We start from the raw sequence: 16,136 nt of genomic DNA, 5'->3' as shown, positions 1-16,136 counted from the left end.
TTAATAATGTTTGTAATAGTTATTTTTTAGATGAATAAAATGTTCGTCGTTATTAAAAAAGTAACAAACAATTAATCATGAGTAACAAAAGTAATTATAATAAAACAAATCAAAACTAAATATTAGTTGAACAAGTTATAAATAATTTTACCAAAACAAATAATTACAACTCTTCTTCGTCTTTATTCTCGTCTTCACCCTCGTCTTCGTTATCGGAAGAAACCCCGTCCTCCGCCTCCTCATCATGAATATGACGCTCTATTGGTATTTCGTCTTCAAAGTTCGCCTTGTGTTGTACACGATCCACCGCATCCAAATGGTCCTTTAGGCAAATGCAAACATCTAGAGACTCGGGAGTTAGTTTTGTTCTTCGCATAGATAACACCCTCCCACTAAGAGAAAAAACCGATTCGGAAGCAACCGTTGAGGCTTGTACGGCAAGCAAATCACGAGCCATGGCGGATAGAATGGGAAATTCGTTTTGTTTACCTTTCCACCAAGCCAACAAATCAATATTGCGAATTTCGTCGACCGTTGCGCCCTCAACATAGTTTGCTCCACTATATTGACCAAGTTCGCTACTTGGTGTGTTTCCTCTTTGCCTCTTAGATGCCGATTCACGAATCCCATTCATCAAGTTTATAAGTGGGTCATTGCACGGCCTACCAGTTGTTGTTTTTTTCACAAAAGACGATCTCGTGCTTGGACCATACATTTGAAAATAATGGTCATAAAGGTTTTGAAGGTTTTTGTTGAACTTGTCCTTCGCTTCCGTCGACAACTTATGGTCAATCTCGTGCATACCTAAGTTGTCGAATATTTCCTCAATCGTTGTTTCAACCCCATTAACATTCCAATAGGGGTTTAATGCGGCGGCACAAGTAAAGACCGGCGGTATGATTTCAAAATATTTTATGAACTTTTCTTTCATCACCGCAACAATATTTTCGAAGAGTTTGTTCTTCTCCGCAAAGCTTTTAAAAACACAAGACATATAGTACAATTCTTGCAAAACCCAACAACTAGTAGGGTAATAGACTCCCGATAATTTTGTTGTTGACTTTTTGAACACATCAAGATACTCCAACAAATAACCGACTTGGACCCAAACACTTTCCGGAAACATATCGGCCTCACGTTCTTCAACAAGATTGTTATGAAAAGCTTGTAAAGTTTGGCGTTGGGCAAAAGCACACTTTAACATATGCCAAGTTGAGTTCCAACGGGTTGGAACGTCCCAATTCGGCCCCAATTACTTTCTTTCAACCGACTTGCAATAGTTCTTATATTCAAGATGTCTTCTTTTACCACTTTTGAAGACATCTTGTAACATAAGTCTAAAGTATTTTAAATTATCACAAATGTGTTCATTGTCAAGACCTATTTGAACAACCAAGTTGATGATATGTGCAACACATCGGACATGAAAAAAATCCCCGAAACAAGGTGGTGAATATTTAATGATAAATTTTTTAGCCGCCTTAGTATTGTTTGAAGCGTTGTCAAACGAAATCGAAAATATTTTATTTCTCAAGTTGTAAGTCGTTATAACTTCATCATTCAAACAATTTTTCGGCTGTATGTGGGAACGGGAAGTTTTCAAAAGCGATGGTGCGTTTCATCAATTGCCATGTCACCGGATCAACCCAATGAGCGGTGACACATATGTATGATTCGGGCAACCCGTGTGGTGCCGACCAAACATCGGTAGTTAAACTAACCATGGCTTCTAAAGAATGAAAAGACTCGATTAACTCTTTTTTAGCACACTCCCACAACCTGATACAATGACGTCTTAAGGTAGTACGACTTACATGTGTGTATCTCGGTTGTAGAGTTTCGCGAATCAACGACGTCAACTCCGGGTCATCAAAGTGGTTAAACGGCAAACCTCATTGAATAACGAACTTTGCCATTCTATCTTGAACTTGAGTCGTGTTGTAACGAAATAGTGTACCATCTTTACCCAAGTCAATTTGATCGGTCGCGCCAATCCCTTTCAACGCCTTGCAATATGGCTTCTCGATGTGCTTTCTCAAAGTAGAGTTGGAATCGTGCTTTAATATTGAACCACATAGTTTGCAACGAGCCTTTTGATAACGTTCGTCATCCACAATCAAATCTCAATTCTTCCATATGTCTTGGTTGCGGTTATGGTTGACTACCGTAACAACCCTTGGGTCCTCCGTAACAGGAACGGGGGCAACAAAAACACTCTTCTTTGCCTTGTTGTTAGTTTTTTTGATGGGTGCCATAATAATATTTAGTTGGATGGTCGGGTAAAGGAACGGGTTTGCTAAAGGAGTAGTATTGTAGTTTGTTTTTGAGTTTGGTGGTGAAACAAGTAATGGAAACAAGTTATATATAGGTTTGGGCATCAAAAACCGGTTCCAACGGCTATATTACCGTTGGAACCGGTTCCAACGGATCTATTGTCTCAAAAACCGGTTCCAACGGCTATATTACCGTTGGAACCGGTTCCAACGGCTAATTGGTGTCTAAAAAACCGGTTCCAACGGCTATATTACCGTTGGAACCGGTTCCAACGGCTAGTTTGACTTTTGTTTGACCCTTCAAAAAAAACCCGTCGGAACCGGTTATTCCGGGTACGAACTAAACCGGTTCCAATTAAGAACCGGGTAGGAACCGGGTTGGAACTGGTACTGACATACAAATAGGAGAACCGGGTACGATTTTCGGGTACAAAAATACCCAAACCGGGTATTGTTCCAACCGGGTTGGAACTGGAACCGGTTCCGGTTCGGTTCCACCAGTTAGGTTCCGGAACCGGTTTTTTTGTGCACGAGTGTAGAGGTGTAATTCCTAACTGGTATAATAAAAACCGGTTTGAAACAGATGGGCAGGCGGTTATACATATCTAAGAATTGTACAAGTTGATGGGCAAAGTTTTTACATTAAATCTAGTATTGTGTTCATTTGTATAGGCGTGAAAGCCCAATTAACATTGACATGTTCCCTTTTAAGCCCGATTAAGTAATTTATGTTTTCTCGTTGTACTATTAAGTATTAACTATATACAAATCGTAGTGGCTGAAATGAAGTGCATAAATTGTGTTTTTTTAACCTAATTGAGTTTAAAACTGAATCGAGTTTGGTTGTCGAAGCCTGGTTTAACGTAAACCAGTTTGTTGAGATCAACTGAAACCAAATTGTTCGAAACTTTATTGTGAAACTGAATGAAATTGGGTCTTTCCAAACCATTTGAACGACCGAGTTTTCTATATTTTTATTTTGGAAAATTGGATTTTAATCCCAACTTAACGCAGTTGGCCGATAATAAACATAAATTAGCTGTCACTGATCCCAACTTTCACACTATTTGTTTTTATTGGACCTCCGTTAAAAAAACTTAACGACATTAAGTTTTTTCTAAATTTCAAACTGATGTTTTAGGGCTTTTATTCGGAATGAGGATACGAGTCGATTGATGTAAAACTTACCATTAAACGGTGGTCCAAACGACTAAAGGATGCTTCAATTCTGATGTTTAAACTTTTAATTAACAAAAATCAAACTGTTTAAAACGCCATTTCGAGTTAAGTTTTACATCAGTTGATTCATATTCTCATTCTGATCAAAAGCTCTAAAATATCAATCTGAAATTTGAAAAAAAACTTAACGTCGTTAAACTTTTTTTTAACGGAGGTCCAATGAAAACAAATAGTGTGAAAGTTGGGACCAGTGCCAGCTATTTTTAAAGTTGGGAATATTATCGGCCAACTGCACTAAGTTAAGATTATTAAAATCCAATTTTCCTTTTATTTTAGAGAAAAAGAACTTGCATTACTTTCTTATAAGATTAGAAACAAAAAATATATAACGATTTTCTAATGGAAAATAGGCATCGTCGTCGTTATCATTTTGTAATTTTTGCTAGTAGTTTTGGTTGTTTATTGATCATCATCGTCATGCTGTTTGGAGCTTAGAGGTGGTCAATGTTTTGCCTAGTTCTTTGTAAGCAAGTTCTTGCGTGGTAAGTGAGACCGACTATCCCATGATATTTCTTTGTTGTATGTTGCTTGTTCAACCCATTCAGCATCATCCAAGTTGTCTTTCAACCAAATGTACATTTTTGCTGATACCGGGTCTTTTTATTTTATCCAAGTGATATTACCCTCTCACGAAGAGAAAATTGAAATCCGAAATTACTGTAGAAACCTTGATAGTTAGTTATTCATGGGTCATAACGAAAATAAATGAAAATTGAGAAAAACTACTTTAAAAGCCTACCTTGTCAATAGCTTTCACTATTTGTGAGATTTACCCGCTACAATTGTTGATTTCTTTTTCTTTTTTCCTACAAATCATACTTATGTCTTTTAATCGTTCACACTTAAATTAAAAATTAATTCATTTTGTTTTTTGTTAAACAAAACGGCCAATATATTAGTACAATTGTGGTATTCATGTGAACAAAATTGATAAAAGGTCACATAACAGTCGCCTTTTTTTTTTTCTATTATATGTTGGAAGGGTAAAATCCTTTGCATCATCATAATTTATAAATTATCAAATAGAGATTTTGTTACTCAGCCATTTGAACCTATTTACAGAGAACAAATCGAAATTTGATATAATCAACAACACAGTGTAATCACAAAACAAATACACTATCTTGATATTGTTTCACTTGTTTATGAAAATTTTCACCGCATGAAATATTAGTATCATGAGTTTAATGTTCGATGCGTATTGTATTGTTTTTCATATTCGTTTATCTAGGAAAACGCATTCAGAACTTTTTTAAATAGAACAAACGGTACAATGGTACATTGTATGTTCTCAAATTTAAAGTTCACCTTATTGTATATATAAATATATATTTTATCTAACCTTCTAGAACCATTCATTGATTCAAGTCATTCAACAAACAAGAATTTTAAATTCCACTCTATCCATTATGATGAAGTAGCAGCTGAAAGACTAGTTTGTATTAAACGTGGCACGGGGCCCATATTTTTTGTTGTGTTTTTATAATTGTTTATTATTAAAATACACGTATATTCTTTTCTGGTAAATGTCAAATAAGTGACGCTAACAGTTTGAACTTGGAAGTAGACATGAGAATCTTTGGTAGCCAAAAATCACAATATTATTTAGAATATATCAGTTATAAATCCGTTGAGTATTGATGGAGGTATGTGATGAGAAAATTAAAGATGGGTGTAGGTTGAAATTAAGTTTTAAGTTATGATATGCCCTAAAGTGGTGGTGGATGTGGCGCTATAGTTAATTTGATGATGAAGAAGATGATGAGGTGGCTATGTAGGACCCACATATAACACATAAGCATGAAAACTCAATAAAAAAACGTCCACGTCAGCATGAACACTAACGACGTTAGTTTCAGTTAGTGAGTGAGTGACTTAAACAAATAAGATGAAAGTTGGGAGTGACGTGTAGCAATTTGTTAAACATAAGTATATACATTAATGGAGGAAAATAATTTCCGTTATAAAACAAGTTATAGACATGTTAAGGGATATAATAAGTTGGGTTTGGATTAAATCAACTATCAAGTAATATCAATTAAAGTGATAAGTAAACAAAATTAAACTTGATGAATGACTTTAGTTGGAAATAAATAGATTTGGTGTTTTTGTGTTTTTTTAATCGGAGAACATAAAGTATCATCTCTCGAACGTAAACCATAAGAAGTTTAAAACTAGTTTTATACTTAAGTGTCTCCTTCCCAACGTGTGTATATGTTTTCACTTTTTTTATTATGTTAATTTCCGGTTTAGCTAATCTACTTGACATTGGCTCGCTAAAACATAACATGTTGAATTTAAACGAGCTTGAACCCGAGCTCATATTGGAGCTCTTTGATAGACAAGCTCAAGTCGAGCTTCACATAACTAGATTCACGAGTTTAAATGAGCACATTATTCACTTTGTATTTAACCTAATTAGTAATATTATTACAAGATAAGAATAAAATAATTAAACAATGTATAGTATAATAATTATAAAAATGTATAAAAGTAATTATATATAGGTAAATAAAACAACTAAAAATATATAGAAAAAGGGGACAAGCCTCGAGTTGAAAAAACTAAGTCAAGTTTGAGCTTGAACTCAACTCGGTTAACACCCCTAAATAAGGGTCATTGGACGTGATCTTTTTCAACTAACAAAATATTTGTCATCACTTCTAATTTTTAACTTATTTTCTTCTCACTTCCAAGCTAACAAGACCCTAACTCCATTGGCATATTGCTGACATTTTATTTTTTTATGATGAAATAAATAAAAATCGTGAGTCTCCACCACTACATCTTTCTTCTCAAAAAAAAACCTTAACCCCATTACTAACGAAATGGGGGTTAGGTTTTTTTAAAAAGAAAGATGGAGTAGTGGTTTGAGACCCATGATTTTTGTTTATATAATTATTAAAAATATGTCGCGTCAACAATATACTAACGAAGTTAAGGCCCCGTTAGTTTGACAGAAGAAAACAAGTTGAAAGCTGAGAATGATGATAAAAATTTTGTTAGTTGAGAGTATTCTAGACCAACAAGTGAAAGTTGAGATAAAACATTTTATTCTAGGCCAACATCTATATTTATTCTGGGATAAAGGTATGATTACCTATATCTCACCCTCTTTAAACTCTACTAATGGTTGTGCCATTAATTGGATTTTACTATATACAATTGCTGTGTATCCCCAAATTAATTTAGAACTAGTTCTTTTTCTTTTCTAGTTTTTGTAAACCTTGCATTAGAAAAATATCTTATACGTCAAATAAAATATCGGTGACGACTCACGAGAGCTTAGACCCGATGACACCGCCAACTACAAGTACATGTGGTTCACAATTAGCCATCTGGGCCCTGGTTCATAATATATTTGACCTAAACCATAGTTAAATGACGACTTCACATTGCCTTGGTAGCATTGTTCTTCCCATTAATTATTACTAGCATTATGTGTATGGAACCTTTTATTGTACTTTTATTAATAATAAAAGTTCCTTAGATATATTCATATATCTTAATTAACCATACGTACATACTTATTTACATACACACAAATATATATATTAATTATGTACCTATAAGTATGTAGGTAACTAGCACAAATATATACACGTGAGTTAAATAATAAATGTTAAGTACATTGGCGAATTATGGATGAAAACGCTAGGCACGGACGTGCGCGCCGGGGGACGGGGGAGCTCACAATTCTTGAATGAAAACAAGTAAATTTACGCTATGTATAAAATTCTTTTGATAGAAACGGGTAAATTTACAATACTAAGCAAATAAACGAGGACCGGGGGTGTCCACCAAGAAGCTACGCCCCTTGTTCATACGAAAAACAAATTATTTTCTTATTTTTAGATCAAATGATAAGGGGTTCAACTTAAAAGTTTCTTATCGATACAAAGTAGAACTAATGTCCAAATCCAAGATTTTTCATCAATGACTTACGAATGAGAAAGGTCATATTTACCATTGTGGTCTAAAAAATAAAAACTATGTAACAAAAACGTTAAAGACGTTTTCAAAGCTGTGTACTATGACTCTAGGAGTAGAGATGTTCAAAACGGTTTGGGACTAGGAACCGGAACCGGTTCCTAACCGGTTCCTATATTCAAAACCCCCTTTGAAACCGGTTCCAGGCTCGAACCGGTTAGGGAATCGAACCGGTTCTCCCACCCTCGGACCCCTAACCTATGGAACTGGTTCTTACCGGTTCCTAAACCGGTTCCTGTACCGTAACCGGTCAAAAAACGGCTATTTTTGACCCCAACGGTCAAAAAACGGCCAAAAAACGGTTAGGAACCGGTTCCGGTTCGGTTCCGGTTCCTACCCGCCCACACTCAGAAATGCAAGAACCGGTCACGGATCATCGGGTTGAATCAGATAGGGTCCGGTTCCTACAAAAAACGGGTAGGAACCGGTTCGGTTCCGGTTCGGTTCCACCGGTTCGGTTCCGGTTCAGTTCCACCGGTTCGGTTACAGGAACCGGTTTTTTTTGATCATCTCTATCTAGGAGGCTTTCAATGTAGTCCCAGTCAAAAAGTGAGACGTATGCAACATTATTAAAAAAACAAACGTTCACAACATGAAAGGGTACTTAGGGATTGAGCAGAATGAAAACCAACTTTTTTGAATTTCACCGGTGATTAAACTGTCACAAAACATGTATCAGATAGAATTAAACTCAATAACAATAAGAACTTGAACTTACAAATCTTCATCAAAGTGACGAGATTACAATAAGTCAAAAGAACAAAAAAACAATTACAAACAATCTCTCAAGCGAAGAATATAAAACAAGAATATCCTAACAATCTAGAGGCTGATATGAATGGAACCCAATATTAAGTGATGAACTCAAGAAAATAAAAGTAAAAAAGAAACAACATTTAGAGGAAGTAAGTTGTAAGTTGTAACTTGTAACCATCTAAATTCCACGGCTCAATCCTTTTAAACGTTTTCATTTATTTTGTATTGCACGTCCAGTCCCTCACAATTCAGCAACTTCACTTTACAGCCCCTCATTTTAGGTGCTGTTTGGTTTTGAATACAAAAATTGTCTGCAATCTGATTTCATCTGATTTAATGTCTGTAACTGAAGATGTGGTCTGAATGTCTGCAATCTGAAAATATAATACTGTTTGCTTTATAAACTGGATATCGTCTGCATAAGCTGAAAAATAGTTACTTATCATATATATTACAATAGATAAAAGTCATTTAACGTTTATAGACTGCTAAAATAATTGGTAGTGGTGTACGGACTATGAAAGTGGGTGGTGGTAGACAATTGTGGTAGGCGGTGAACGGTGGGTGGTGGTGATGGACGGTTGTGGTGGTGGGTGGTGGAACGTGATGGTGGCCGACAATGGGTTGTGGTGGTGGTGGTGGCGGACGGCGGGTGGTGGCGGTGGTGGGTGGTGGTGGATGGTAGTGGTGGGTGGTGGAGGCGACAGACGGTGGTGGTAGTGGACGGTGGTTGTGGCCGACAGGGGTAGTGGTGGTGGGTGGTTAACGGTGGTGGTGGTGAGTGGTTGACGATGGTGGTGGGTGGTGGTGGTGGACGGTGGTGGTGGCGGCATAAGGTGGGTGGTGGTGGCGGAGGACGGTGGTGGTGGCGGCGGACGGTGGGTGGTGGTGGTGGTGGTGGTGGTGTTGGACGTTGGGTGTTGGTACTTGGTATCATGGGCGGATCTAGTTATATGGGTGCGGGTTCACGGGAACCCACTGAGTTTCGGATTTTATATATAACGCCTGTATAAAATATGAGGGTGAACCCAAATATAAATTATGAGTGACTCCATATACAATGTGAGATCATGGTCTAATGGTAAACTTCATACCATTTTATTGTGAGAACCCAGGTTCAACTCTCTTTTACAACACTTCCATATACAATGTGAGATCATGGTCTAATGGTAAACTTCATACCATTTTATTGTGAGAACCCAGGTTCAACTCTCTTTTACAACACTTTTTTTTTATTTTTTTCTCAACTGGTTACTTAATTAGGGCCAGCCCTCTCCACACATCGAAACAAACGCAGCAACCACCATTGTCAAATCATTAGCACGAAATTTGTTATTTAAAGTTAAATATTATTTGAATTCGCGTTGATTTTAGAGTCTCATCTATTTATTTCATTTCATTTTACTCTTAATTTCTACTTTGTTGCTCAGTTTGTACAACAAACAAACCTGAAACATAAAGTTACGTAACTTAATTTATGACTTGTTGGACCTTTGTTTGTGCTTAGTTCATTGTTACGTAACTTAAATGTGAATTTGCAACTTCTATGTATACATAATGTGGCTTTCTTTTCTCCGGAATATACTATAATTTACCGCAAGTTCTAATTTACCACATCATCTAATTTCTACATATTAGTTGTATACTTTATGTTGTTGTGCAACACTTAGCTTTTTATTGTGGATTATTAGACTGTAGTTTAAATACAACTTATATGGCAACATGTTTTGGATGGTTGGTTATTACCAATGATCATTTATTAGTAGTCCGCAAATGACTCATGGAAGCACTGAAGTAATTCAGCAGATATCGTATTTTATTATGTACTACGCCCCTACTTGATTCGACCGGCCTGAAAATTCGAAATGTTGGTTCTGAGTATGAGAAATTTGACAACCGAAAAAAGGTGAACCCATTGAAAAAAATTTCTAGATCCGCCACTGCTTTGTATGATATTAAAAAGTGTGAAGATGGTGAAAAAAACTTATTTTTAAGACCATAAAAGCAGTTTTCAGATTTTTTTTTTAAAACAAACAGTATTCAAAAGCTTATGTTTGCGTGCCCGCAGACATAGGCTCCTTACAGAGCTTATAAGAAAAAACAAACACAGCCTTAATTAGATTTTCTTAATAAGATCTACAAAAATTGTTGGAAAATGTAAATTTGTGAGATCCACCGATGGAAATCTTTTTTATATATACTCTCGTGACCCTCTAATTTGATATCTTGTGTATCCAACCGGTCTGGTGGTAATGTTTGTTCATGTCACCTACTGTTAGTTATTATCACCTAATGACTGTTCTCTATGGTGGGGTGGGGTGGGGTGGGGTGGCGTAGGGTAAGGTGGGTGGGTGGGTGGGGGTATTGAAGCTCCTCTACAACACGCCCTCATCACGTAGAAAACGGGGCTTCGAAACCTTTTTTCATAAGGTCTTACTGTGGTTTAAAGCCCTTTGTGTGCCCCAATATATATAATAATGTAAGGCCCCGTTACCGGTAGCCTTACTTTGGTGTTGGATTTACTCATAAACACAGTTCTAAATATCAGAATTATTTAAAACTTTACGCGGAATATAACTTCAACCATAACATATTACAAAACTGTCAAATCTTGCCATAACAAACATTCAAATTTATTTAAACATAAAACATAGTCTTTTAAAACATCATGACGTTTTCTTGAGATGCCAGTATCTTCGATTCTATGCCATGTGTCTTCAGTCATGCGAGCTGCTTCAACCTATTTGCCTGCGTGCATACTAAAAGTCAGCTACACTGAGTGAGTTCTAGTTAATCACATAACTTACTTTACATACACATATACGTGCCCGAAGCTACGCATTACATACTTAACCCGTCCTTCATTCATCATACACAATCATAATTAACCTTACGTTATAAAGAGCATTCGCCCTACATACCTAGGATATTATTAGGGTCCGGTACCCTCCATCATCAGATATTATTAGGGTCCGGTACCCTTCATCCTCAGATATTATTAGGGTCCGGTACCCTCCATCATCGGATATTATTAGGATCCAGTACCCTTTCTTCCATACCTCATTAACATACTTTCTATATACATAATCTTAAGTTTCGCACATACATACATCATTCATTCTTCATCTTACAACATACATATAACATCAACCATTTCCTGGCAATACATGCAATTCCGAAGATCGTTCATGTATCAACAAGAAATCATTCACACATTTCACATAATACATATATGGCATACACTTATCACTTAGGATAAGTGTATTAACTAATCACATCGAGTATGTACACAGCCTCGAAAACATAACAAGGAATGGAGCTAGAAACTCACATGAAGTCGGTTGCGTTCACCGTTAATTGTTATTCCTTTCTTCAGTTGGGCGCGGCTAACTGTATAATAATTACACGTATCAATTATCTATCACTATCTATAACGTCTTTCTAGTCTACTTATGACCCACAACGAACGGGGGTCCGGGGGCGGCGCCCCTGGCAGCGAGGTCTAGGGGCGGCAGCCCCTAGCAGGGTCCAAGGGGCAGAGTCCCTGGCTGGGGTCGAGCTGCCAGGTCAGCTTGGAAAAATTTTATTTCTATTAACTGTCGTAACACATTTTCCATTAGGATTTTAAATCATTATTTAATTCGCCAACTCAAAAGTTCAAGGGCTTAATTGTAATTAATTCATTCTTTTTCTAAGTTCAGGGACCATTCTGTCATTATTTTAAACTTTTAGTTCGTCCCAGTCCTTTAACGAATGGGGTTCATAGCGAATGAACCCATTCATTACTTTATAACGAATCAGACCTTATTCGTTTGGTCTGGTTAACGAGTTGAACCTTATGACGAATTGAACTCTTTTAACGAACCAGTCCTCTTAACGAATTAGATCTTTTAGCGAACTGGACTCATAACGAATTAGTCCATAGCGAACCAGTCTATGCAACGAATTGGACCTTCCAATTCGTTATCTTTTAACTATAGCGGATCAAGGGTAATTCGCTATCTTTTCTCCTTAACGAACTGAAGCTAATTCGTTATATTCCCTTAGACGAATCAGCTAGCGAATTACTTCTGATTCGTTAGTTCCTCCTTAGCGAACTAGGGTTAGGTCAGGGAATGTCAGAACATTCCCTGACATACCCTTAACCTCGTATTACTTTTCCGGCGCCGTCATTGCCGGAAAGTCGCCGGAAAATCGCGAACTCACCGGAAAAACGAGTTTTAACTCGTTTTTCACCGTTTTTCGCCCCGTTCGATCCAGATCTGAGCTAGGGTGATCCCTAAGCTCATCATAGGTTCGGTTTATACCCGATTCCACCTGGATCTCGTGATTTAAACGGTTTAACGGTGTCGGCTCGTCGTTTCGCAACTATATCTAACGGGTTAAGCTCATACAATATTAAACTATCGTTACCTCGGGTCGGTGCTCGGTTTCCTTCTTGATTTCAGCTAGGGATAAGGAAGAACTAGAGAGAAAGCTTAAGTGTGTGTTTTGGATTGTGTATGGAATATGGGAAATGGATGATTAAAGGTTTATATATTTAGGTATCATGGGCTTAAGCCCATGGACTCTACTTCTTTCTTTTATACCCAAAGTCCATAACCCATATTCATTTAACCCAACACTAGCCCAACCCATTTCTATTTATTTAAACCGATAACGACCCACAGTAGAATAGACGAAATTTATATTATTATTATTATGATCAAAAGTAGGATGTTACAATAAAGGAGCTAATAAACAAACACTACTCCACTACTCTAAATTCTATGAATGGAAACATGCAAACTACATTTAAAGGTGCATAACTTAAGCAAGCAAGTTAAACATTGTTGCAATTGAACATGGTAAGCTTAACATGCTGCTGATCATGTGTTCGGCATGTATCAGTGTGCTAGTTAAAGCCGCACTACCTACGTGACAGTGGCATGATGTTTACCAGATGGTTGCATAGATCTGGAAATGTTTGTTAACATGATACTAGGTAATACAAAGGAAATTATTCTTGTTTTCTTTCCTGCTTTGAAAAAAGTTTTAGCACACTAGTTTTTCTTCTCTCGAATATGGTTATGCTAGCTTAATACAGAAAAAAAAATGTTTATATATTATGCGTGATATCAAACAATATAATGTCAGAGTGGTGTTAACACATAAAAATATTGTAACCTGATATAACTCATTAAACAACAAGTCTCAATAAGGTTCATAAAGGTGAATTAGGCAAAGTTTTATTAAACATAATTCATTAACGTGACTTATTATAATTTAACATGACAATTCTACACTGGAATATAACTCGTTAAGACAAGTGTCAAAAAAATGAGAAGATATTATCTATCTGAATATAAAGTCTCAATTCCAACAAATAAAAAGCAAGTTAAAAGAGAAGATATTTTCTTAAATGGTTGATTATGAGATATTTTGATTTTACTTTAAATTTTTTATTTAGTTGAGTTGTGTATATTTCGATACATATAAAAGATACCCCCAAAAAGTTTTTTTTTATATTTGTTCCATATAGTCTGCTTTAACTCGAATGAATGTTCAGAAGAAACATCACTTAAGTTATAACCTGTTAAGACATAACAATGCCCAGTATGACCCATAATAGTGAATTAGGCGAGTTTCACAAGCACAACTAATATAGTCACAACCATAAAAATGTAATTTTAGTTCTCTATTAGTTAGTTAAAATTTGTAATTGTACATTAGTTCTTTAAAGCTCGTTAAATAAAGACTGAAATACGATTTATTTTTTAATCCAAACTATTTAATATTACTATTGACATTGACATTGAGTTATAATATAATGATACTATTTAGTTTTGCTTTAGAACGTTTCACACCACCTCTAAACCAACTTAATATAACATTAAATTTGCCATTATTGTGATGTTGTCGGAGATAAGACTTGATGGAAAGTAAAGAAAAAACTCTCAAAAAGAATAGAGATGCATTGAAAGTCAGATGTGTTAGAATTAGCGATGAGGAAGGACTGTTATGGTGGGTACTTTAAGTTTTAGATTAGGGAATAAAGAATACACATGGGTGCCCATTAGAATACAAGCAAATACTAAGAACCAACTTTTATATAACTAAAGAAAACCCACCTTGTAAAGAAACTAAAGTTTAGAAAGTAGTAAATTTAATGTGTTAAAGCATTTTTAATAGGTTTTTTATTTTTAAAATTTAACTAAAAAAACATAATTTTTTTAATTTATACATCATTTTTTAAAAACCTCTCACAACTCATTCTCCATTCTCTTTATATTCTTTTTTATTATTTTTTTCTCTTTCTTTCATTTATAATCTTAACTCCTAACTATTTTATCTTATTATCATTTTCAATATAAATTGATTTCTAATATATATTTATAGAATAGTAGTTGGATATGGATTGTTGTGACAATACTCTAAATTTGAAGGCTTCATATATCATTTCACTAAAATTTATAAATGAAGTTTGGAGATAGGGAACAAGTTGGAGTAGTTATTTAGATGATTATTCTAAATTTTAGAAATGGAGATGAGTATGGTGAACCGATTGAGAATGCTCTTATATTTATGACTATGTCAAAACAATTTGCTCATACGGATCCAAGGTTAGGTATGAGGATTTCTCATCTATGGTGTGTTTTCTTTAGAGAATTAACGAAATGAAGATAATTGGATGAGTCAGCGGTCCGCCGATTATTTAAATAGTCATTCAAAATGAATTAGATTAAAGCACTTTACTTATAGTTTGACATACTTTAGAAAATGTAATTTCTTCCTCTCTTCTATTTTTATACTTCTAAACCTATATCAATTTATATTATATGACTAAAACTCTTAACCATTTTAAAAGTAACAAATTTACTATTACTAAATTCCTTAATTTCGATATGCTACGTCTCCTTTAGTTTAAAAAAAAGAAAGAAATAGTATTAGTTGCATTTCAATTTCATAGATTATTTTCCAAGTCATTGTCACAAGTCATAACATTGTTATCCATTTAAGATATTTAATTATTAAAGAAAAGGGTTGGCCAGTATAAACTAAGGCTGAGGGGTGTGGGGCTTCAACGGGGCGCTAGAGCCCTTTCGCTCGCGCCCCAGGCGCTAACACCACACCACCGGGGCGCTAACGGGGGCGCTAACGCGAAAAACAATGCAGGCGTGAGCTGGTTAGCGGGAGAAGAGAGAGAGGAGCACACCTTTTGAGGTATTTTGGACCGTTAAGAGCCGAAAAAAACAAAAAAAAAATATATTTTCTATATAGGTTTACGGAAAAGAGCCGTTGAGCTCATATTAAATTAAAAAAAAAAATTTTCTTAAACTATAAATATATACCTTTATAAAATATACTTCATTTCACAATTATACACCTTTCCTCCTAAAATTCTCTCAAAACTAACACAAAAAAAATGTCGTTGTTTGAATATATTTATAAAAAAATAAAAAAAAAAATTTTCGCTGGAGCCCCTGCTGGAGCCCCTCCACACCAGGGGCCAGGGCTCCAACGGGGGCTCCAACAACCCCCTTATCCGGTTTCTCTCTCTGCCACACGTCATAATATTATTGGTTGGAGCCCCCACTAAAGCCCCCCACACCCCTCAACCTAAAGAGAGTTAGGTAGGCACATGGCCCTATATCTCAACTTTTCTATATCTTTCATTGGACTTCTACTGATAATGCTAATCTACTTGTATTGCCATCCATCCAAGGCAAACATTGTGACATATGCTTACCTTTTATTCTAATGGGACAAAATCACTTTATAATTAGTTAAAAAACTATTTTACTAAATAATTTGCATCTAATGGCATCTGGTTCATGTTGCAAAAAGATAATAATCACCTAAAATATTATATCATATCAAGGTACCAAATTCTCATGA

The sequence above is a fragment of the Bidens hawaiensis genome, unplaced genomic scaffold (assembly GCF_021521415.1).
Source record: "Bidens hawaiensis isolate Kalapana, Puna unplaced genomic scaffold, B.hawaiensis_p1.1 tig00049720_1, whole genome shotgun sequence".
NCBI lineage: Eukaryota > Viridiplantae > Streptophyta > Magnoliopsida > Asterales > Asteraceae > Bidens > Bidens hawaiensis.
The sequence above is the reverse complement of the archived record's forward strand: the minus strand, read 5'-3'. Positions refer to the sequence as shown.